Source organism: Chelonia mydas, chromosome 8 (assembly GCF_015237465.2).
Source record: "Chelonia mydas isolate rCheMyd1 chromosome 8, rCheMyd1.pri.v2, whole genome shotgun sequence".
Lineage (NCBI taxonomy): Eukaryota > Metazoa > Chordata > Testudines > Cheloniidae > Chelonia > Chelonia mydas.
Genome location: NC_057854.1, coordinates 13,056,332 through 13,080,229, shown reverse-complemented (window position 1 = coordinate 13,080,229; position 23,898 = coordinate 13,056,332). Strand labels below are relative to the sequence as shown.

The 23,898-nt window shown below is 43.1% G+C and overlaps 1 long non-coding RNA gene across 1 annotated transcript in view; it reads right to left on the bottom strand.

Moving 5' to 3' along the window:
- LOC122461366 overlaps positions 1 to 14,779 on the bottom strand; it is an 83,549-nt gene extending 68,770 nt beyond the window's left edge. The window contains exon 1 of the long non-coding RNA XR_006283212.1: positions 14,561 to 14,779. This is a non-coding gene — a long non-coding RNA (uncharacterized LOC122461366). The remainder of the gene's footprint in view (positions 1 to 14,560) is intronic.
- Positions 14,780 to 23,898: the final 9,119 nt, after the last annotated feature.

Here is a 23,898-nt window from a genome sequence, read left to right as displayed (position 1 = left end):
ACAAAGCTCACCAGCTCTACTATGAATCTGATCTCAGAACTGTACCCATGCCTGTATGTATGTTGATCCTTTAACCAATACTCTTTCCTTTTTTAAAAATTTGTAGTTTAGTTAAAGAATTGGCTGGAAGCGTGTATTTGGGTAAGATCTGGAATATTCATTAACCTGGGAGGTAATGTGTCTGATCCTTTCGGATTGGTAGAACTTTCTTACATGATAAGATTTTCAGCAATCCTCATCATATTTGACTTGGGTGTTTGGGTGGAGGCCTGAGGCTAGGTTACTTTAAGAGAACTGTGTTGTTAGCTTCTGCGTAACCAGTAAGGTATTACAGAAGCTGTTTTGTGATGGCCTGGTAAATCTAAGTATTGGAATATCCACCAGCTTTGTGGATTGTCTGCCCCATTCTTTGCAGTTCACCCTACTTGAGTGACCTCAGTGCGGCTCCCCCGGGACTCTGGTCACAGCCTATATAGCCTTATAGCCTTCACTTAATATTTCCCCACCCCCATTTTCTGTCTGCTACCAACACCCGTTTCTCATAGGTTTCCCTCCCTCAAGCTACCACCAGGTTCTCCTCACTGACTCAAAGAGCCTAGCATAACCCTCCCGACTGTTCACGTCTAATAGCTGTAAGAACTTTTACTGACTTCACATCTCCTGAAGTTCTCTTTTGTTTTTTAATATTGAATTCTTTGATGGAGGAATCAGTAGCAGATCAGACTAGTTGTCTATCTGGTCTGGCACCCTGTTTCTGACCCTGATCAAAAGCTACAGAGGAAGGTGCTACAATCTAGATAATAGACAGACAATTATGGAATAACCTGGGTGCAGGGGAAGTTTCCTTTTAGACTCAAGTACTTAGTGGTTGGTTTTTGCCTTGAAACATTAAGCTTTACATACTTTGTATATATTTTTATCTTGACTAATATAACTATGTATGCTCTCATGGTCTATATTCTTCTTTCCTCTTCTCGTGAATCTTGTTAAGCACAGAGACAATGATATCTTGTGGCAGAGAATTCTACAGGTGAATTGTGCACTGTGTAGGTTTCCTTATCAGTTTTAAATGATTACCTTTCATCTTCACTGACTCCCCTTTCTAGGTTATTGAGAGGATAAAAGAGTGCGCAATTTACTGTCTCAATACCATTCATTATGATACCTACTTTATCACTTCCCCTTTCAGTCCCATTGATTTCAGTGGGAGTTGATACCTAAATATCTTTGTGTATCTGGGTCCTCCTCTCTAAATAGTCCTAAATCAAGCTCTTACCTGAGATTTCTAGGTCTCTACTTGTAACAATAACCCTAGAGATAATCTGGTATAGTCTTATTTTCCCCCTGCATTTCTTAATGTTCTAATAAGCCTCTTCAGATACTCCAAGACCAACTTTCAACAGTAAATGAGAAATTAGAAAATAAAAAACAATATATACTGACAATTGTCCGATCCCCATGCCAAACACAGAACTCATCATCCTGCTTTATATATCTGTAAGGATCCATGGGATTAGAACCCAGGACTGTGGAGCCCGGGGCAGCTAATGTTCCCATGTTGCCACTGGGAAGCCATGCAGTGCCATGTACAAGGAGCACTGTGGAGATTAGGAGCTCAGAAAGCACTGACCTAAAGGGCCAGAGTGACAGCACCCTGCATCCCTCTGATTAGATCACACTTACCATCTAAGCCTGGAGGGTGCTCCAAGAAGTTGTTGGGCAACCGCACAAGACTTTCAGCTTGCTGCAACTTCAGACCTCACCTCACCAAGCCTCAAGCCTCACCAAGCCTCAACGCCAGCCTGACTTCAACCCTGACTCCTGCCTACTGATTTTGGCTCTCAACTCTTCTGACCACCACATCATGGCCATACCTTGAGTCCATAGCACCAGCCCAGCAGTAAGCTCAGGTCTGAATGCCTATGCCGTTGTCCCTTACAATATCCTCTTATAAACCAAATGTGGGGAGTCAACACAATGCCCTCCTATCAAGCTTCTGGGTGAGAGACCCTTCACGAAACACTGAAAATCTTCTGGGACTATCAAGTAGGGCAAAACCTGCAGGCAGATGGCAACAGCCAGACTGAAAAAGACCAGCAGCAAAATCTTTGCCTCACTGAAGTTTCCCATTGACATTAATGGGAAGTTGCAGGTTGCAATATTATTTTTAAAGTTCTGCCCAACTCAGAACTTGACATTGTCCTCCACAGCTAGGACAGAGCTACCCAGTAAAACTCAGTCTACCGCCTACTGACGTAAAAAAATATATAGGATATAAAAAACTTGATTGAAATAAATATTAAAAATGTATCTGGTGAAGACCAGTACTGTGAACTACAAAGTCAACTATAATTAACGTCATCAAGTATTCAACATTTTCCTATTTCGTTTGTCTATTTTTATCCAACATGGATTCAATGTGAATCTTCCTGTGGCTGTCGTCACTGATAAGTGCTCCTAGCGTTGAGTATGTTTAACCTAGAGGATTTTAAGAGCTCCCTTAGACTATGCAGTGGTGCTATTTAGTTATCTGTGATCAGTTGGCTAAGTAAGATTCGCTAGTTAATCAGTATTTATGGTGACCAAGGTATTTCCTGTCAGGAAGCATACTAGGGACTAGTGCAAGCATTGCAGTTACCATATCTATTGCCTTTAGATAAAATATGCAAGTGTTCTGGTACCACCATTCTACCTCTGCTCCTCATGTCCTCCAGCAGAACAGTGACAGGGAGGCAAATAGGGATAGCTTATGTAACTTAATTGTGCAGAACAGTCCATCTTTCTCAGCAAAAGAGCAGTTGGGTAAATTCCCCACATCTCCAAAGTCAAATAAAAATTCACTAGCTGTTGAAAACAAACAATACTTGGAGTGCGGGAAAAATATTCACACTTCTAATTATGTACACGGTCTAACAAAAGAAAGAATTCTACTAGTCACATTCCCCAGTAGTCACCTGCCTAGTAGCAGCCTTTTGAGACAGATCTGCTCAAGCACATGTCTTGAGCAAAGAAGAAAACAGCTCCCACCCACCTGCCGTTGGTACATTTTAAATTTTGTGAACCTTGTCTACCTCCACAGCTTTCTTCTAAAATTAATGCACTGGTCAAGTGCTATGAATAACCTTGTCAGTGGAAGCCAATTTCTTTATTGTCACAAACATCATTAATTTTTTTTTGTGCGTGCGCATATGCTTAGAATAATGGCTTTTCTACAAACCAAATGGGAAAACGTGTTAATGTATTTCCATGGGCAAAGCTTGAGAACATTGTAAATTACCTTGCTTAATGGACTTTGGAATTTAGTTATCCATTCGAAAACTTCAGACCTTCAGCAGGACCAAATCAAATGCTTTAGTCCTCAGAAAGCAATCACAATTTTACAGCTCTTTGGATGTAATTATTTACGTCTGTTCAGTTTTATAAAACAAATGTCCTTTGGAATAAGGCTTACAGAGAGTCCACTGTCATTTCCTTTGATAAATCACAGATACCACTACTCACTTCAAGTAAAAACCTTATTCTGCAAGCAGCCCCAATGATTTCAAGAAACAAAAACTACTCAAGAGGATTGGTGGTGTGGAGGTGGAGCCTGGCCCTAAAGTCGTGCCACAGCGTAAATACTTCCTAGGGGTTCCCCCCCGCCCCCGGTAGTTAAATCCACCTCTCCATTAGCTGTAGCTACACCAGAGATTAGGTTGATCAAACTACAGGCTCAGGGTGCAAAATTTCACAGCTTTAAGCACCGTAGCTAGGTTGATCTAATTTTTTTTCTTTTTTTTAAAAAGAGTAGACCAGTTATCACACTAAAAATTTGGTGAAATTTTGAGCAATATTGTTAAAAACCAACTTTGATATTTCTTCCATATCAGGTAAATTCCTTCCAGGCCTCCAAAATGTGCATAGGCTCACGACTGAGCAGCATGCTGCCGCACCCCGTCATTTCGTCCCCCAGAACCAAGGCATGTGCTCAAGTTCTCATTCTAGCATACTGATTTCCTTGATTGTACAAATCAAGCAGTTCAGGGACCGTGCTAATTTCAGTGCTCTTCAGGGCTAAATTTTCATCCTCAGACAAACAATTTTACATCCCCATTTTTATACAGGCAACTGATAATCTTTGCAAAAGGGGGTGTGCACCAATGTTACAGACACATAGGCATATGCTGGTTCCCAACTGTAACCCACTAGTCAGTGGGTTTTACATGTATCCCCTTTGTGCCTGATCAACAGAGGATGAGAGTCTGTTGGGGCCCCACTCAAGATCCTAGATCTTTAGCTCAACCTGTAGAGACTCATGCTTTCAGCACTGGAGGTGTCCCTGGTTCACATAGTATCTTGAAAGGATTAACTATGTACACCCACCATGGAGGCAAATGGACCTGGAATTTTTGCCTTGACAAGCTTTCATATTAATCCATCTACTGGAAATAAGATCAGCCCAACCCTAAAGTATTTTCAAAGTTTGGTTAAAATAGGACCATAGGAATGGCCACACTGGATCAGATTAGCTTAGCTGTCCTAGGCCAGTATCTTGTCAGTACCAAATGCTTCAGAGGAAGGCAAAAACAAACACTGCAGTAGGCCGTTAGAAAATAACCTATCCAATGGGAAGTTTCTTCCCAACTCCCATTACATAAAGGTTGGGTAGGCCATGAAAGCATGATTGTTTATAACCCTTCCTGAATTCTTGGGTTGGTTTTAAAACCTTATTGTAATGTTAGATGTTCTCATTATTAGAAATTATCCAACCTTTTTTGAATCTTGTTAAGTTTTTCAATGTCAATGACATCTTGTGACAATGAGTTCCACAGACTATTTGAATAAGGGAGGGGAGGGAATATTTCTTTGCTTATCTTGCAGGCAGGCAGGCACAGACCCACCCATCCACCAGTACAACATTGATTTACAAAAAAAGCTACACTGTAGACTAATGTCTTTCAGGGCATTATGAAAAGTATAAAACATGGTTAGAGTGCAGAGGTTTCAAGACTGAATTCTGTGCATGCACAGAACTATATATATTTACACACACCTATATATTCATATGTAATAAAACAGGTACCCACAGCATTTATTTTAGCTGGCAACTTGGAAGCAGCAGCATCATGAAAAGATCTATTGTTTTGTTGTGTTTTTTTAAACACCAGTGTAACAACAACTCAGTGGGTTTTGTGGTTATTCAACTGAAATAAAAATCAATTCTGGGATGAGTTCCTGTGAGCCAGATTTCAGCTGGGAACTCAAACGTCTGCAAAGCAGCGTTTATAAATGGAAGTGTTAACACAACTTTAAATATAGTGTCATCAGAAACAGTTATATGGCAGCAAGTCTAATTGCAAGTCACATAGTAAGATACTGGATTTGTCACATGACTGGAACCCATTAGACACTCTACAGAGTGCTTTCGTGTGGTTTGTTTTATCGCTTTCCAGTTTGAACAGTGGTGTTCGTTTGTGGACTATGCTGGGATTAGCCCTTTTTATCTTCTCATGCTTTGTTTCCCACATGTAGATTTTATTGGCCTGTATTTGTTTCAATGCATCAGAAATGGTGTTGTTTTGATCCATTTCTGTATTGGTCATACCTGAACACCCACCCTCAGGAGAAACACTTGTGTTCTAACAGGTGTCCCCCACATCAGCAGGACAGAATGGGAACACTTATAATTGCCCACCCAAGTCTGAAATATTCTGATGTCCCAAAACCATCTGATCGTTAGGGTATGAGATGTCTTCACAAGCACAGTCTGAAGAATAGAATGAGCTATTCCTGAGGATGGTTTCTCAACCAAAATGGTCTATTTAATTTCTTCTTTACTGAGCCTAGTTAGAGCTGGCTTTTTTTTGGGGCGCTAGCCTGATTGCAGTATGTGCTGTGCGTGGACAAATGCAATGGAATTTACTCCACTTACAAATCTTTAAAAAAGTGACTGTTTTTGTTTTTGTTTTGTTTTAAGTCAATTAACCTCAGTTGCTGCAACTAACTAGGGTGCACAAATGGCCGTCGGGCGTGCTTAACTAGTTCAATAGGCCATTTAACGCCTTTGCACACATGCCTCTCTGCACAGCTGGTGCCCTGATGTTAAACAGGCTCATGACCCTAATGTAGCAGCAAGCAAGAACTACACTCAGCGAAGGGTGACTATGGAGACTGTGTCATTATTCAAGACAGTGTATAGCTTAAAGCAAGGAAGGAGTTCATTAGGGAATGCAGCCAAAGAATTCGGAACACAATATGCCCTTAAGAGCCTCTAGATCAGGGGTGGGCAAACCATGGCCCACAGGCTGGATCCGGCCCCTCAGGGATTTGGATCTGGCCCGCGGGATTGCCCCCCGTGGTGCCGCAGGCCCCGCACCGCTCTCAGGAGCGGTCGGCACTACATCCCTGGGGCCCCGGGGGGGGGAGGGCAGAGTGCTCCTTGCATTGCTCTTGCTTCCAGGCACCACCCCCCGCAGCTCCCATTGGCCGGGAACGGGGAACCATGGCCAATGGGAGCTTCGGGGGAGGTACCTGGAGGCAAGGCAAGGACAGCGCGCGGAGCCCTGTGCCCCCAGGGGCCATGCAGGGACATGATGCTGGCTGCTTTCCGCAGCACCACAGGGCCCAGACGGGCGGGCAGGGAGCCTGCCCTGGCCCTGGTGCGTGCCACTGCTGCCCCAGAGTCACTAAGTGGCATTGGGCCGGAGCCCAAACCCCTCCTGCACCCTGCCCCACAACTCCCTGCTGCCCCCTGCACCCCAACCCCCTGCTACAAGCCCCCTCCTGCACCCTGCAGCCCTCCTGCACCCCAACTCCCTGCCCCAGCCCCCTGCACCCCAACTCCCTGCCCCAAGCCCTCTCCCACAGTCTGCACCACTCCTGCACCCCAACTCCCTGCCCCGAGCCCCCTCCTGCACCCTGCACCCCTCCTCTGCCCCAGTCCCTTGCCCTGAGCCCGTTCCTGCACACCGCACCCACTCCCTCCCACACCCCAACCCCCTGCCCCAGCCCTGCATACAATTTCCCCACCCAGATGTGGCCCTCGGCCCAAAAAATTTGCCCACCCCTGCTCTAGATTGATGCTTTACTTCTCCAAGGAAGGATCTGACCAAGCCTCAGTTTACCCACTGGTAGGTAGTTTACCTCCGCTTCTCACTGTGGAAAGTTATAGCTGAAATGTCCACCCATACCACAGTGACACCAAATAAAAAGAACCCAGCCCTTTGCAAGCCATAGCTCCTTCTCGAAGGTCTGAGAGACCATCCACCCTAGATTTCCAGTGTTCATAAAGTACTGAGCCTCCCTGGCCTGCAGCCCTCTTTCAAGGGTCTGTGCAACCTCCTTCCCCATGCTTTGCCTTAGGCTCCAGCACAGAGGGCCTATACAAGGAAGCATTTGTCCATCAAAAACTTAAACCATCTCCTGCTTCACTTTTCCCCACAGGTTTGCTTCCATGCTCGCCTGCCTCTTAGGCCTCCTTTCCTTCCCCATCATTCTGCAGACCTCTCTCCCCAACCCCTCCCAAGGCATTCTCCAAAGGTCTGTCTCCCTTCTACCAGCAGCTGCTGCTCTCTCTCTCTCTCACCAGCTCTCTTCCACTTGTAAAGGAAGGGAGCCTATTTATAACCTGCATCTTTTTTCCCAGCATGCCTTGCTGTCAGCCTACAGTTCACATCAGTCCCTCTGTTAACAATAAGCCCTAGAATGCTGGACCAGGATAGTAACAAGATGGTGCTGAGCCTGGGCCTTCCCTTGAGGTGCCACCATACCCCATTCCCAGCCTTTGTCCATGTCAGGGTAAATACTTGGAATTCCACGATACTAATGAGAACAGTGACGGCTGACACTCAAAATAAAGAGGACAGGAACACAATATTTAAGTAATTCCTTTCATCTAAGGATCAGAAAGTGCTATAAGAAGATATTTAGCAATTGGAAAATTAGGCCCATATATTGCGGGAAAGATTGTGACCAGTTCTGCATGTGTAATGCTGACAGACCCCGGTCATCGGCGGGGGGGGATCGAACCTGGGACCTCTGGAGCTTAGTGCATGAGCCTCTACTGCATGAGCGAACAGCCATATGACTGTTAGTTAAGACTGTAGAACAAACTCATTAATATCTCTAAGTGGTCTCGGTGCCACTAGATGCAACAGAGCACCACACCCAGGAGGTGTGTGTTACACACATGGGTGTGCAGGATGGAGATTAAGAGGTTCCTCCCCCCCACCTGCATACCTGTAACAGCAGCAATCACAAACTTTGCACTCTGAGCCACTGCCTGTCCCAGAGCAGGGACAAAGGAGAGCACATGCAGAACCATTCCAAATAGCGTAACAAGCTCCTCCAGTCCCTGAAGTTCCGGGACCATTACGGCAGTCATTATTCCTAAAGCTAAAACAAACATTTTGTACATCGTGGGTGGGATTTTTCCAAAGTGGTTAGTGGTTAACCCAACTCTGTGCCCACTCAAGCCGAAGGTCAAACTCCTACTGACTTCTGTGGGAGCAGAGGTAGAACAATGCTGAGTGCTGGTTAAAATCTGACCCTTGAAAAAGAAATTGGGGGTGGAGTCATGGCAAAATCATGAGCAGGGAGAGAAATGTAAGGCTGTAAACTGCACTGAAAAGACCAAGGTCAGTGGCAATGATGAAATCTAGAGAGAGGCTTGTTGATGAAAACCCAAAACTCACAAGTCTAGTCAGAGCAGCCACTCTTATGTGAAACTCATACGACCCATCCAGGTCTGTTCGTTTATTGTATCACTCTAAAATTTGCATCCTATGTTTTTTTTCTGCTTTTCACTGGTTAAGTTCTTCAGTGAATACATCAATGGTCACTGCTTCCATGGCCGTCTTTAACAAACCCTTCAAATATCAGCTAACCTCAGTGCATATAAAGTTCCTGTGAATTTCCTTAATAGTCTGGTCCTTAGTTCGTAAGCTTCCATTGATGCACCTCTTTGTGAGCCTGTCACCTTTTCAAACTGTACAGTCTGATGACAGTGCTTATAGCTGGTGACAATCCTCCAGCCTCCGAAAAATCAAGTTCTTCTAATTCTCCAGTGGCATTCCTGAGCTGAGTGACCTATGAAGGTATCAGCTCAGGGGAAAAAGAGAAATACACCAGTACTGGAACAAGGAACAAACTCAATATCCTTAGTGCATCTCTTAGCCCATATCATCAAAATTACATATTTACAGTTGCACGTAAAAAAAAAATGTGTGCTTATTTGTACCTGCCAACTATTCTGATTGGATACGTCCACCTGGTCACTTGCATGAGCCCACTACCATGATTATATCAATCAAGGTAATTGCGTGTGCAAATTATTCATAATGCTTTTTACATGCATAATTGAGCATATGCGAAAAAACCCATCTCCTAATTTTACAAAAAGTTGACTGAGGAGTTTGTCCTAACTCCAACACAAATAGAGGGGGGGAAAGCAGGACGAGTGGCCTAATGGTAGTAAGAGTAACTTGTACATGCTATTTTTCAGCTACAGTTACATGCCATGTAGGACAAACTACGAAGTACAGAGAAAAAAAAAGTTCATAGAAACGGTTAAGAGTACTGAGCCACTGTAACAGAGTAAGAGGCGGGCAGGCAACCAAGTGAATGAGATTAGTCTGCTTGCCAGGGAACAAGTTCTTTACGAACATCAGATTCTTCATTGTATTGTAGAAAGAAACACAAGAATACAAGTCCAGATAAAGATATCCAGAAGCTAAAATAAAGAATGAAAGAAAGGCAGGGTGGGGGAGTCTCAACGTATAGTTAGCGTTAGTAGCAAAATATGGAGACAACAAAGGGACCAATCCTGTGCCACTGAAACTGATGAGAATAAAATAATCAAATCATAGAAATTAGGACTGGAAGAGAGCTCAGCAGGTCATCTAATCCAATCCCCTGCACGAAGGCAAGGCTATCTAGACCCCCCCTGACAGGTTTGTCTAACCTGTTCTTAAAAACCGCCAATGACGTAAATTCCACAACCTCCCTAGGTAATTTGTTCCAGTGCTTAACTATCCTGACAGTTACGAAGTTTTTCCCTAATGTCTATCCTTAATCTCCCTTGCTGTAATTTAAGCCCATTACTTCTTGCCCTGTCCTCAGTGGTTTAAGAGAACAATTTATGACCCTTCTCTTTATAACAATCTTTTATGTACTTGAAAACTTATTCCCCCTCTCAGTTGTCTCTTCTCCAGACTATGCAAACAGATTTTCCAGTCTTTCCTCATTGGTCATGTTTTCTAGACCTTTAATCATTTTTGTCCAGTCTCCTCTGGACTTTCTCCAGTTTGTTCACATCTTTCCCAAAGTCTGGTGCCCAGAACTAGACACAGTACTCCAGCTGAGGTCCAATCAGTGTGCCAACTAGCATGGAAGAATTACTTATTTCCTGCTCACAAACACTCTCGCTAATGCATCCCAGAATGATGTTTGGGTTTTTTGGGGTCCCGCCCACAACACTATTACATTGTTGACTCATTTACTTTATGATCCACCATAAACCCCAGATCCTTTTCTGCAGTATTCCTTCCTAGGCAGTCATTTCCCATTTGGGATTTGGGCAATTGATTATTCCTTCTTAAGTGTAGTACTTAGCATTTGTTCTTATGGAATTTCATCCTGTTTGAGACCATTTCTCCAATGTTTGTTAATATCAGTTTGAATTCTAACCCTGTCCTCAAAAGCATGCGACAAATCCTCCCAGTTTGGGATAGTCCACAAACTTTATAAGTGTACTCTCTAGGCCTTTATCCAAATCACTTAAAACATTGAACGGTACCAAATCCAGAACCGACTTTTGCAGGACCCCACTCGATATGCCCTTCCAGCTTGACTGAACCACTGATAATACCCTGAGTATGATTTTTTCCACCTGATAGTAGGTTCATCTAGGCTATATTTCCCTAGTTTGCTAATGAGGTTGTCATGTAAGACAGTATCAGAAGCCTGTTGCCCTTGACTTTAATGGGAGCAGGATCACACCATTTGTTATCAGGCTTTATGCAGACAGAAGTTCCTCCCTGAGGAAATATTCCAAATGAAGATCGCTATCTGCAAGGATGGGACCAAATGTATGAGTTGCCACAGGCCAGTTGGGTGAACTTAGACATGTCACTTCACCTCTCTGTGCCTCAATTTCCTCATTGGTAAAATGGTGATATTTACCTCCTTTGTAAAGCACTTTGAGACCTAAATGATGAAAAATGCTATGTAAAAGCTAAGTATTATTACAGCTTACACATTGCATTTGGGACTACTTCTTTAGAGCACTGTATTCCTCCCCTCTTCCCCAGCCCCCAAAGACTGGTTTGTCAAGTAGTAGCCTGTGTCTTGAGATGCATCATTAGTCAAACTGGTCCATAAATCCCTTAGTCATCTTTTTACTTCAATGGCACACAATTAGGATTTCTCTGCTATCCACAGTACCCCCTGAACAATGACAAATAACCAATCCTAATAATTATCTTTCAGCTGAAACTATGCAGTCCGTAAGATTTTTTTTAAATCATGTCTGTGTTAATATTAGTCTGCAGAGAAGAATGTTGTGGTTGATGTCATATGGGATACAAATTTCTAGTTTCCATTTGTTTTCTAGTTTCTGTGTCCAGCTTCAAAGCTTTAACCTGGAATACAAGCCAATGCTCTGATCCTTTATGGATGGGGTCAAAATCCAGACCACAGTCTGGATGTGATTTTTACAATCTCAGTAATGGACTGAATTGACACCAAAATGCAAACACCACTCCACTTTGGGTTTGGGACAAAGTCTGGACCCAAACACAGACCCAAAATATGGATGATATTATGGCCTGTCTAAACTGTGAATGAATTTCTATTAGATGCACGACTCGATCTTCAGCAGGTATAATTTTCAAATATTCAGACATACGTCCAAGTTTCAATATATTTCCCAAATAAAAAAAAAAACACACACTTGTGAATCTTTTTCCCTGCATTATCTTTTCAACTTTACCCTGAGCATAACTTCATGGGGCCTGATTCTGGTTTCTCACAAGAATAAACTCTCCACTGACATCTATGAGGTTACATTTATGTAAGAGAGACTAAGATCAGGCCTATGGGATTCAATGTAATTAAGAGTCTGGAAAAGAGATAGAAAACAGTTCTCAAATGACTCATCTAAAGGGATGGTTTACACCAAAAAGTTACAGCAGTATAGCTACACGTCTCAACATTGTGAAAAGTCCACACCCGAGACACATAGTTAAGCCAATTTAACCCCCCGTGTAGACAGAGCTAGGCCCCTCCGGGAAGTGGATTACTTACAGCAATGGGAGATCCCCTTTTGCACATGTAGTAAATGTCTGCACTGAAGCACTACGTGCACAACTGCAGTTGTGCCATTTTAGCATTAAGTGTAGACATAGTCTAAGTTGCATCAGCTGGAGAGAGTGTTGCCAGTTTTCTTTCACAGAATTCCATCCTTAAAGCTCTCCAGCAGGATAGCAAAGGACATTACATGCAACCAACGAAACACCATGCAAGAAGCTTCATTTAATCCAAATAGATACTCAGTGGGCTGATTATATCTTGAGTGTCATAAACATACAGCTAAGGATAGCATAAAATCTCTCCTTTACCTGTAAACTCAGATAACCTGGTTGGCACTTGACCAAAAGGACCAATAAGGGGAGAAGATGCTTTCAAATCTGTGGGGGAAGGTTTCTGTTTTGGGTTGTGTGTTCTCTCTCCGGAGACAAAAAGAGAGAGACCAAGCAAGTAATCCAGCTCCTACTGAATGATACATCTAAACTTACAGAAATAGTAAGTAATAGCAAGGAAATGCATTAGAGTATCTTTTGTTTTAGCTTGTGAATTTTCCATGTGCTAAGAGGGAGGTTTATCCCTGTTTTTTGTAACTTTCAAGTTTTGCCTAGAGGGGAAATCTTTATGTTTTAAATCCGATTACCCTGTAAAGTTACCTTCCATCCTGATTTTACAGAGGTGCTTCTTTTATTTTTTTTCTTTATAATAAAGTTATGTTTTTAAAAATCTGATTGGGTTTTTACTGTCCTAAAAACCCAAGAGTCTGGTTTGTGCTCACCTTGTTTATTTTTCAAGCTTCCCCAGAAAAGGTGGTGAAGGGGATTGGGGGGATATTTTAAGGAAACAGGAACTCCAAGTGGTCCTTTTCTTGAATCTTTGTCTAACTCACTTGGTGGTGGCAGCAGTACCCATCCAAGGACGGGGAAGGATTTGTGCCTGAGGAAGTTTTAACCTAAGCTGGTAGAAATAAGCTTAGGGGGTCTTTGATGTGGGTCTCCACATCTGTACCCCAGAGTTCAGAGGGAATCCTGACATGAGGGCACGCCCCTCTTTCTAGAGACTTAAGAAAAACATCTTTTCTAAGGACATGTCTACACTACAGGCATGCAGACGTGGCACCATAGCTATGCCGTTGTAGCACCACAATGTGGACGCTTTCTACAGCAATGGAAGAAGTTTCCCATTGCTGCAGGAATTCCACTGCCCCAAGCAATGGTATTTTGTCAGCTTTGCTGCATCTACACCACCACTTTTGTCAGTCAGGGGTGTGAAAAAAAAACACACACACCCCTGACCAACATAAGTTTCACCGACAGAAGTGTTGGTGTGGACAGCGCTATGTTGGCAGGACAATTCTCCTACCAACATAGATAACGCTGCCCATTGTGGTGGCAGGACACCTCTCTCCCGCCAGCATAGAGCAGCTACACAGAAGACCTTACAACAGCACAGCTGTAGGTCTGTAGTGTAGACAAAGCCTTAGAGATTAGGCTGGCATAGCTACGGAGCTGAGAGGTGTGAACTTTTCGTATCCGACCACCTTAGCTATGTTGACCTAACTTAAGTTTAGGCCAGGCCTAATTAAGCCCCTTTTTGTGATCACATGCAGCACACATAGGACATAAGGGGGAACTGAAATGAAAGATTTTTCCTGACCCACAAAAAGGTGAAAACATTCCATATACCTCTGACATTGACACAGTCAATATCACTCAGGTCCACATTTTTAAAGGTATTTAGGCATTGCTGTGCTAAGCCTTGCCATGCCTAACTGATTTAGGAGCCTAGATCTCATTTTCAAAAAAGGAGTTGTTTTCAAAGTCAATAGAATTTAGGGTCCTAAGCACCTAAATCACTTTTGAAAATGAGATACAGTCTCCTAAATCAGTTAGGCATTGCAATGCTAAGCGTAGGAATGCCTAAATATCTTTAAAGATCTGAACCTTGGTGCATAATAATTTTAGAAAATACTTCGAGGACAAGTAATCCTTATGTAAATGTCACCCCCAAGGTCAATAAGAAAAGTTTGGCAATTGGCCACTCACTGTATAAGAGAGATTATAGGTTGAACTGGTCTTGATGACATAGCAATTTCAGTCACCTGACTTAGAACAATATGCCGGTCTTCCCCCCCGCCCCTTGTTTTAGATTTGCACACTGGGGACATGAACATTTTGGGTCAGAATCTGCTCAGATTAGAATTAGGTCCACAGCACAAGTGTTACTTCTGCAATGCACAAGAGGTGATACCTACGATACCAATTTGAAGTATACATACCTGAGTTGCAAGCCTCTAACCAGTTTGATTTCTCCTTTCAGTCTCAATTCAGTTGTTTCGATACATAATGGGAAGAGAAGTTTGAAGGAACATACAACTCTTTGGCAAGATTCCAGTCAGACTAGAAGGTTCAGTTCTTCTCAGAGCATAAAAGAGGTTTTCAGTGCCTAAAAAAAAAGATAAGTGAAAGTGAGAGTTGTAAAGAGGTGAAGCAATCAATCCAGGTAGCCTAGATATCTTGAAGAAATTAACCTCTCCCCTGCTGTTTAGAATACAAAAAATTGAAATCACCATTCAGCTACATGATGGGTTTTTTGAGGGGGGTAGGGAGGGGTAAAGTAATCTACCAGAACATGGAATTTCAACAGTTCTAAAACTCCCATTAAAAAAAATCAAGTCCCATGTTAAGGGTAACTTAAAAAATTTTTTTTTTAAACAGAACACCAAGACTTAAAATATGAGCCTAACTTTGGGCTCCTGATATGTAGGTTGCTAAACAAGTGACCTGAATTTCATAAGGGCTGAAGCAACCTGCAGCTCCCCCTGACTTCAATGGGAACTGCATAGTGCTTGACACTTGGACCCCAGTTCTGCACTCAGAAACCATTGGGGTTTCATGCAGGCACGGGGGAGTGGGGGGGTTATTTCCCTGAGCAACTCGCAGTGCAAGACTGTGACCTCATTAAAGGGCAGCTCTACACTAGATGTGCTACACTTGCGCAGCTGCTCTATGCCCACAGGAGAGCACTCTGTCGGCATAATTACTCCACCTCCACGAGAGGCGGAAGCTATTTCGGCAGGAGAACGTCTCCCGCTGACATAGCACCCACGTGGACAGTACTCAGGTTGCTGTAACTTCTGTCGCTCGGTGGGGGCGCGGGGGGGTGTGTCTTTTTCACACCCCTGGGCAACCGAAGTTAGATCAACTTAAACAGTAGTGTAGACCTGCCTTTAGGAATTTAAATATAGACATAGGAGCCTAACCTTGGGCTTTTTTTTTTTTTTAATATATATAAAAGATCTTGGTCCCAACTATTTGAATCCTTATGAAATAAAGTCTTACCAACAATGCTACATCCATTCTGCGGAAGCCACTGATAAATACACCTGTTAACATAAGCTTTTAAAAGCCTACCCCATCTCATCCCTGATATCAGAAGAATACTTTTTGATTGTATGGTTTCGATCAGAGAATACAGGACAGTGGACAGGCAGGCGATATGCTGAGGACACTGCCTCTCATGCTAACCCGTAGTTTGTCATTGTTTTCTTCTGCTCTCCCATCTGTAGCTCTATGGCCACCTGTTGTCTCTTGTCTTATACTTAGATTGTAATCTCTTTGGGGAAGGGACCATCTTGCAATTCTGTGTTTGAACAGTACCTAGCAACATGGGGACCCGGTCAATGACTTGGGGCTAGTAGGTGTTACAACACAATTCAGATTTTCTTTTGTTTTCATGTTACAGTTATAGATTTGATGCCAGTTTAAAAAGTTATTTGATGGCTTTCCCCCCCCCCCTGATTTTAATAGCACCACATTACTGTGTCCCATTTTGATCTAAAAACATATTTCTTTCCTTGTTTCATCCTTCATAGATGTATTTGCCCATACATCATGGAAATGCAGTCACCAAAGTCAGGACTAAATGTAATTGCTGTAAATATTCTAAAAAGGTATCTTTTTTCATTCATTTACTTTTTTTTAAAAACAAACAAACAAACCCTGACAATCCCAGCATTGTTTCTCTCAATTTAAAGATCCATTTATTATCAGGAATATACTGTGTATATTTACAACTATAAACGTTTGTTCATGTTTTACTAAAGTAATTAAAAGCTGTATGATTGTATTTGGGTACAGATTCAAAAACATTTCTATTCTAAGTATTTGTGTAGTCTATGTTCAAGGGTATTTACATTTGATTCTAGAGTCACTTGTTTTACAACAGTATAACTTCATAGAGCTCAGTTGAGTTATTCCTGACCTAAGTCAGTGTTTGAATCAGAATTAGGCCCGAATGCCTCAGTTTCCTTCTCTCTGAAATGGATCTAACATGGGTATAAATACCCATGTGTTGTGAAGCATACTTAAGGTTGCTAAAGCAAATTTGATTTACTGATTAATGGTAGTATATAATTATAAAGCCACACACTCAAACCCAAAAAGAAAGCCCTCTCTTGCTCGCTCCGTTTCCTTCCATGCCACACTTCACAGGGTTGTACTGCTCCTTAAAGCCCACCGGTTCCTGCTAGTCAGAAGGAATTAGCCTGAAGCATTAAGACAAATGAAATGACCAATCAAAAAAAAAAAAAAATCACAAACTACAGAGCAGTGCAACCATCACCATCTTGAGAAGATGCAAGGAGATGGAGCCACCCCTCTGAAAATGCTTTTTCCATTTAGCTTATGTCATAGATGTCACAGTTTATCTGAGAAGCTAACATTTGCTCAGATTACACACACACACACACACACACACACACCCTTCACAAAACACTATCATTCCAGAACTGCTTGGATGGGAGATTTACCAGACCAGCTGCTGCTTTTGTAGTACAGGCAGTAAGGATTACAGAGATCTCCTTGTTATGAGAGAGAAGCCTGTACTAGAACCCCAGATCCAATCACCCTCGGAAAGTGCGAGGATTCAAAATCCAGAATAGAACCTGGGATCTGAATTTCATAGCTGTGGCAGCTCTCTAGTTACTAGTATCATTAGCTGCGCAACCAGCAATTATAGTGATTATCTTTGGCAACAGAGAGAGAGCTGAGATTCGGATTTGAACACAGCAGGCCTGACTGCCCACTGCCTTACATCTGGAGAAGTAATTTAATACTACCACGCTGACTGGTTAGCCATTTACAACAGCTTTGCATCAGTGTAAACGGCTGTACAAAGAAGTGGAGAATCAGACCCAAAGATTCTGTTTTGTAACAAACAAGCAAGCTCAGTGACTGACAGAATGTCTCAATGGATTTCACACTTTATCTGAAACACATTGATCTCTGCTGATTCTGTGCTGCTGCTCCCTTGGACAGAAGGAACGCAAGTGCATTTCCAAGTTACCTATTGCAAGATCTAGTGCCCTGGGGCACCAAACCACTGACCCTTTGAGCTAAGTAGTGCCCCTACCAGCCAGAGTCTGATATCCTTGGAGCATAAAGGATCACCTGTCTTCGCTGCATCCCCCTAGTCTCTTGACTGCAGCATAGCATGATGTTGTTCAACCTTTATGAAAGTACGACGACACTGACAGACAAAACTACATGCTAGGCCATCTGTTCATTCAGACATAGCTGCTATTTCCCGAAACACTGTCATTTTGTGGGAGGCGAAAGCATTACACTTAGCTAAAAATTCCCACCGTTGCTACCACCTTTTCAGCAGCACTGGAAACAGACAAGATATTAGCTGCTGCAAGTGTCTACAGCGCCATGGCACCTAATTCTGCTCAGAGGAAGTCTAATGAACACGATGCTGAAAAAGCCAACAGCAGCCTGACCATACCAGGGCTTCCAGCTTTCTTACAATCAGCACATGCAGCAGTGGGAAAAGTTCTGCAGAATTTCTCAAGTATAGAAGGGCCTATGTTTGCAGGTAGAAGACACACTTTGGTTCTGTACCAGGTTCACAGAGTATCGACCTTCAATATGCCCAACTGTTTGAAAACTGCCCTTTGTGGTTTTCAAAGTCTCCCTCAGTATCTAAGGAAAACAGGAGACAGACATTAAAATTAGAAGCTCTTCGGCTTGCAGAAAATCTGATCCTAAGCAGGTGCCAAAGGAGATTGTTTTATCCTTCTCATTCTACACTTCTCCAAACCTCCTTGCTGTATCCGTACAGAAGGATTATACACATTTCTAAATGTTACACTCGACATAGCCACACTTTCCTGTGATAGGCAGGCAGACCCCAGAACGTACAGCATGAGTTTAGATCTCAAAAGACTGGATTAAGAAAAGATTGGGAGTAATCCCAGTAATTAAAGATGAGCACATTTAACCATCTACTGGAGATTTGCATTTTTAAATTAAACAAATTGAGGTCAGGGAAAGTCTTTGTAATGCACTGAGACCTCTCTCAGGTCTTTTATATTCTAAGAGGAGTTCAGATACTTGCTAAACTGCTTTGACTACCAGGCATGCGTGTCAATGACTACTAGAAGGTTGCAATATCTATTGAGGAGGAAGTACCTTCACGCCCTTTGTTTTCAGAGGCTAAGCAGGTTCCAAGTGTCACTATCGGACAGGGGTTAGGAAGAGGCTTCCCCTATGAGCAGTTATTCCACAAAATTTTCCATTGCAGGGATTTCCCCACCCTCTGCTTTCCTCTCACTTGTACCTGGTACTAGTTGCTGTCAGACACACTGGAGGGGACACTGCCCTGATGCAGTATGGCAATTACGGGCTGGAACACCTGGTGCTTACTTTAAAAATAAAATACAGCTGTGGTCTGAAAATTTGACGAGAATCTGCACAGGGTGAACACCAAGAGTCATTTAGCCTCTTTGGGCTAAGAAGCTCGATAATCCTTTCTTACAAAGGTCTGCTCTGATCTTTCCCTTCTGTTATTGCGAGGAATGATGACGGGGGGGGGGGGGGGGCTCTCTTCCACTCTCTCCAGAGGTCCCAAACAATCCTCAGGTGCCCATTTAGGCCTCAGTTCCACATTGTATTTTGCCTGGGCACCTTCTATATCCTGACTCAAAGTCTTCTCCCAGGGCCTTTTCCCTCAGCCCCTTCTGTACTACTTCCCTGGGTGGAGACCCCCACACCAGGTGTTCTCATCCATTGTCCCCTCTAGACAGGGCCAAGAAAGCTAGAAATGACCTGGGTAAGTCCATCCCAGCATTCCTTGCTGCCCCAACTCCCATGTTGATGCACTGATTTGGAATAAGAGATCAATCACGTAATCAGGGACCTCAGTAAAGTCTACAGAGAAGTGGAAGCTTCTGTCTCTATTATTATAAAGTCTCTACCCTGGTAACATGATGATGGGGGTGGAAAAAGGACAAGGTGTAGGGCCTCCTTTTCAAAAGAGCTTAACTTCCATTTAGGAGCTTACATGACATGGTTGGGTGTTTTCAAAGCATTCAGCACCCAGCAGCTCCCACTGCAGAGAACAGGAGCTGCTGGATGCGGAGCTTGTTTGCAGATTTGGCCCACTACTGAGGGTATGTCTACATGACGAAATTAGGTCAATTTTATAGAAGTCGATTTTTAGAAACAGATTTTATACAGTTGATTGTGTACGTCCACACTAAGCGCATAAAGTCGGCGGAGTGTGTCCTCACTACCATGACTAGCATCGACTTAGAGCGGTGCACTGTGGGTAGCTATCCCACAGTTCCCGCGGTCTCAGCTGCCCATTGGAATTCTGGGTTAAGTCCCCAATGCCTGATGGGGCAAAAACATTATCGCGGGTGGTTTTGGGCACATGCCATCAGGCCCCACTCCCTCCCTCTGTGAAAGCAATGGCAGACAATCATTTCACACCTTTTTTCCTGGGTTACCCAGGCAGATGCCATACCACAGCAAGCATGGAGCCCGCTCAGCTCACCATACGTCTCCTGGGTGCTGTTGGCAGACCTCTGTGAGGTCGATCAGGGACACCTGGACCTAGACATGGGTATCCTCCTCTTAGAGCACCAAATGGGAGCCAGAGACTCCAGGTCATTCTCTTCTTTAAAAGTTTTGTCTCATGGAGATTCAGTCCTGCCTGGAATATCATGCGAACTGGAGGCTTCTGCCACAGGGTGCTCTCCCAGCTGGCAGCACTGCACGGTCACACCTACCCCAGCCTACCCCTTCCTCCCATGGCTCATGAAGCCTGGACAGTAGTAAGGAGCAGTTCAACTATAGTAGAATGGTGGTAGAATGTGCCTTTGCACATTTAAAAGCTTGTTGGTGCTGTTTGCTGACTAGGTCAGACCTCAGCGCAACCACCATTCCCATTGTTATTGCCGCTTGCTGTGTGCTCCATAATATCTGTGAGAGTAAGGGGGAGACATTTATGGCGGGGTGGGAGGTTGAGGCAAATCGCCTGGTGTCCAATTTTGAGCAGCCAGACACCAGGGCAATTAGATGAGAACAGCAAGGTGCACTGCACATCAGAGAGGCTTTGAAAACCAGTTTCATGACGGGCCAGGCTTTGGTGTGACAGTTGTGTGTTTTTCCTCCTTGATGCAAACCCATCCCCTTTGTTGCTTTTAATTCCCTATAAGACAACCACCCTCCCCACTTCAAAATAACTATTGTTTTGAAACCAAGCATTCTTTATTTAAAAAATTAAAAATGTGAGAACTGACAAGGTAGACCAGGTGGGGTGGGGGAGGAGGGAAGGACAAGGCGACATTGCTTATTGTAGCCACACTCAAATAGTTTGATTTTTAATGACAGCCTTCTGTTGCTTGGGCCATCCTCTAGAGTGGAGTGGCTAGGTGCCCAGAGCCTCCACACCACCCCCCATCACCACCACATTCTTGGATGTCTGGGTGAGGAGGCTATGGAACATGGGGAGGAGGGTAAGCGGTTATACAGTGGATGCAGCAGGGGTCTGTGCTCTTGTTGGCTTTCCTGCAGCTCCAGCAGATGCTACAGCATGTCCGTTCGCTCCCCCATTAGCCTCAGCATCATGTCCTGCCTCCACTCTTGGCACTCACTCAATTCTTTCCTAGCCTCTGCCACTGAATGCCTCCATGCATTAGGCTGTCCCCTATCAGTGTGGGAGGACTACATGAGCTTGGAAAACATATGAGTGCATTTTATTTGCCTTCTCCTCTGCACTAACCTCAGGGGCAGAGATGATAGGGGGGGACTGCATGGTCACCTGTGCTGCTGAGTTCGCCATGCTGACCAAACAGGAAATGAAATTCAAAAGTTCCTGTGTACCTGGCTAGTGCGTCTGAGTTCAAAGTGCTGTACAGAGCGGTCACAATAGAGCACTCTAGGATTGTTCCTGGAGGCCAATACCATTGATTTGCATCCACACTATCCCAAGTCAACCAGGAAGGTTGATTTTAGCGCTACTCCCCTTGTCGGGGAGGAATACAGAAGTCGATTTTAAGAGCCCTTTAAGTTGACGGAACAGGGGTGGTTGTGTGGACGCAGTCATTTTTAAAATCGACCTAACCCCATGAAGTAGACCAGGCCTGAGACCATAATAGCACCAACTCTACCAATATAAAGAAAAGGAGGACTTGTGGCACCTTAGAGACTAACCAATTTATTTGAGCACAAGCTTTCGTGAGCTACAGTTCACTTCATCGGATGCATCTGCTGAAGTGAGCTGTAGCTCACGAAAGCTTATGCTCAAATAAATTGGTTAGTCTCTAAGGTGCCACAAGTCCTTTTCTTTTTGCAAATACAGATTAACAAGGCTGCTACTCTGAAATCTACCAATATAGATTGCCATCTAAACCTACGCTCAAGGGAAGCTTTCCACTTCCTTTAGAGTTAAAGATGCAGAACCATTTTAGTTACAACTCTATTCTAGTCACTCAGAACTTTCAGAAAATTCCACATTTCAGAGTGATATGTCTACATGTGAGGTCTTCCTAAGGTAGATTTTGGGGAAGTTTGATGTAAATATTAGATGGCATGAAAGTTTACACAATATAATACAGAATGCAACGTAAGCCTCTGCAACAGTTTCCGAGATCCTAAATTCCAACGTCCTGGCTTCTTTATATGTAAAATCTCAGTCATATTTCTGCATTAATGCCATGTATTTCTACAGGTTTGGTCCCCAAATATATCCATAACTGTTAAGTTCCCCTCTATTCACAGAAATTACTTGACCTGTTTGAGTAAATTATATTTTCAAGGCTGGTGACACCATAAAATAAGACAATTATGTTGTTTCTGAAGGATGAGGACAGATTTGCAGTCAACTAGGCCTTGTTTCAATAAGCAGAATGCTCTTCTTGTATATGGTTAGCTGAAAGTGGCTCTGTTAAATAAAGGTCACTCTCGAAATGAAATCAAGTGAACTACCCTACCCCTGCTGCTGAAAAGAGCCCAAATAAAATAAAACACACCTACACACAAAATACATAGACTTTAATAAATCCACATTTGCATAAACCTGTATTTTTCTTTTTATAAGCTATCACCTTTCAATGTGACCAGCATTGCCAACCCATGATTTTGTCATGAGTCTCATGATTGTTTTTGTTAAAGCCTGAACTCCTGGAGTGAATGTGATGATTTCAGCCTTTGTTCTTAAAGAAAAAGTTTCTAGCACTCCTGGCTGCAGAGACAGCTTTAAAATGTGATCTAGTGCACCCTAAAGGCTCAAAAAGCAGGAGGCAAATTAAAGATACCAAACCTATTATTTTTACATAATAATGATTTTTGAACATTTGGGGTTGGTGACACTGTGTAATACAAATTACCTAGAAGTACTTTTTCCTTTTAGCAGAAATAAAAAGCCATTCCACCCAGTTTTCAGGTGAATCAAGTGAAATTCTTAATTATGAACATTTGCAAATATAATCCTTTCAACTTGAACGTGTGCATGGGAAAAAGTGAAATTATTCAGGCTCCTCTCAAGTACAAACAGTATGCATTAAATGTATTGGGCCAGATTCTCATTTACAAGGCCCTTTACAACACCACAGTACTGTAAAGAGACCTTAAATAGGTGCAACTTTAGGGGCTCTTCACATAATCAAGGGCAGATTCCCAGCTGATGTAACTTATCATAGCTCCAATCCCTCGCTGGGATGCATGAGCAGATCCTGGTGCAAGCCTGGGCCATGAAGAACTGACAGGATACAGAATTAAATTTACTCATAAAACATGACTTTTAAAGAGCTTAAGATGCTTCCACTGCAGGTTGAAAGCCACTATATTGAGAAACAGCTCCCACTGAAATCAATGGGAGTGTGCAGTGCATTAGGAGCACAGGAAAGGTAGTTTCCTGTTTTGCTTTTATTCACTTTTTTCATTTTAAAGGGAATTGATTAATTTAAAAAAATCAAACCTGCTGTTTGCTCTCAAGGTGAAGCCCTTTGTTTGCCATTACCACATCTGGATCTATGATGATGAATGCACACAATTATTCTGACTTCAGATTGAGAACAAGCAACAAATTCTCTTGAAAACAAGTGGTCCTGTTTTCGTGACATTGCCCCTTGTAACCAGAAACAAGAAAAGAATCTCAATAAAAGCAGAATTGCAGCAGCATAGAATATGGACAGGTTTCAAACATGAGCCATCAGCAGGTCTTTGATGCCCTGACTCAAACATACGCAAACTTTACGCATACAGTAGCCTCAAATGGGTCTTGACCTAGAAAAGTTCTCAAGTCTTCAAAATAGGTCAGCCATTTTTT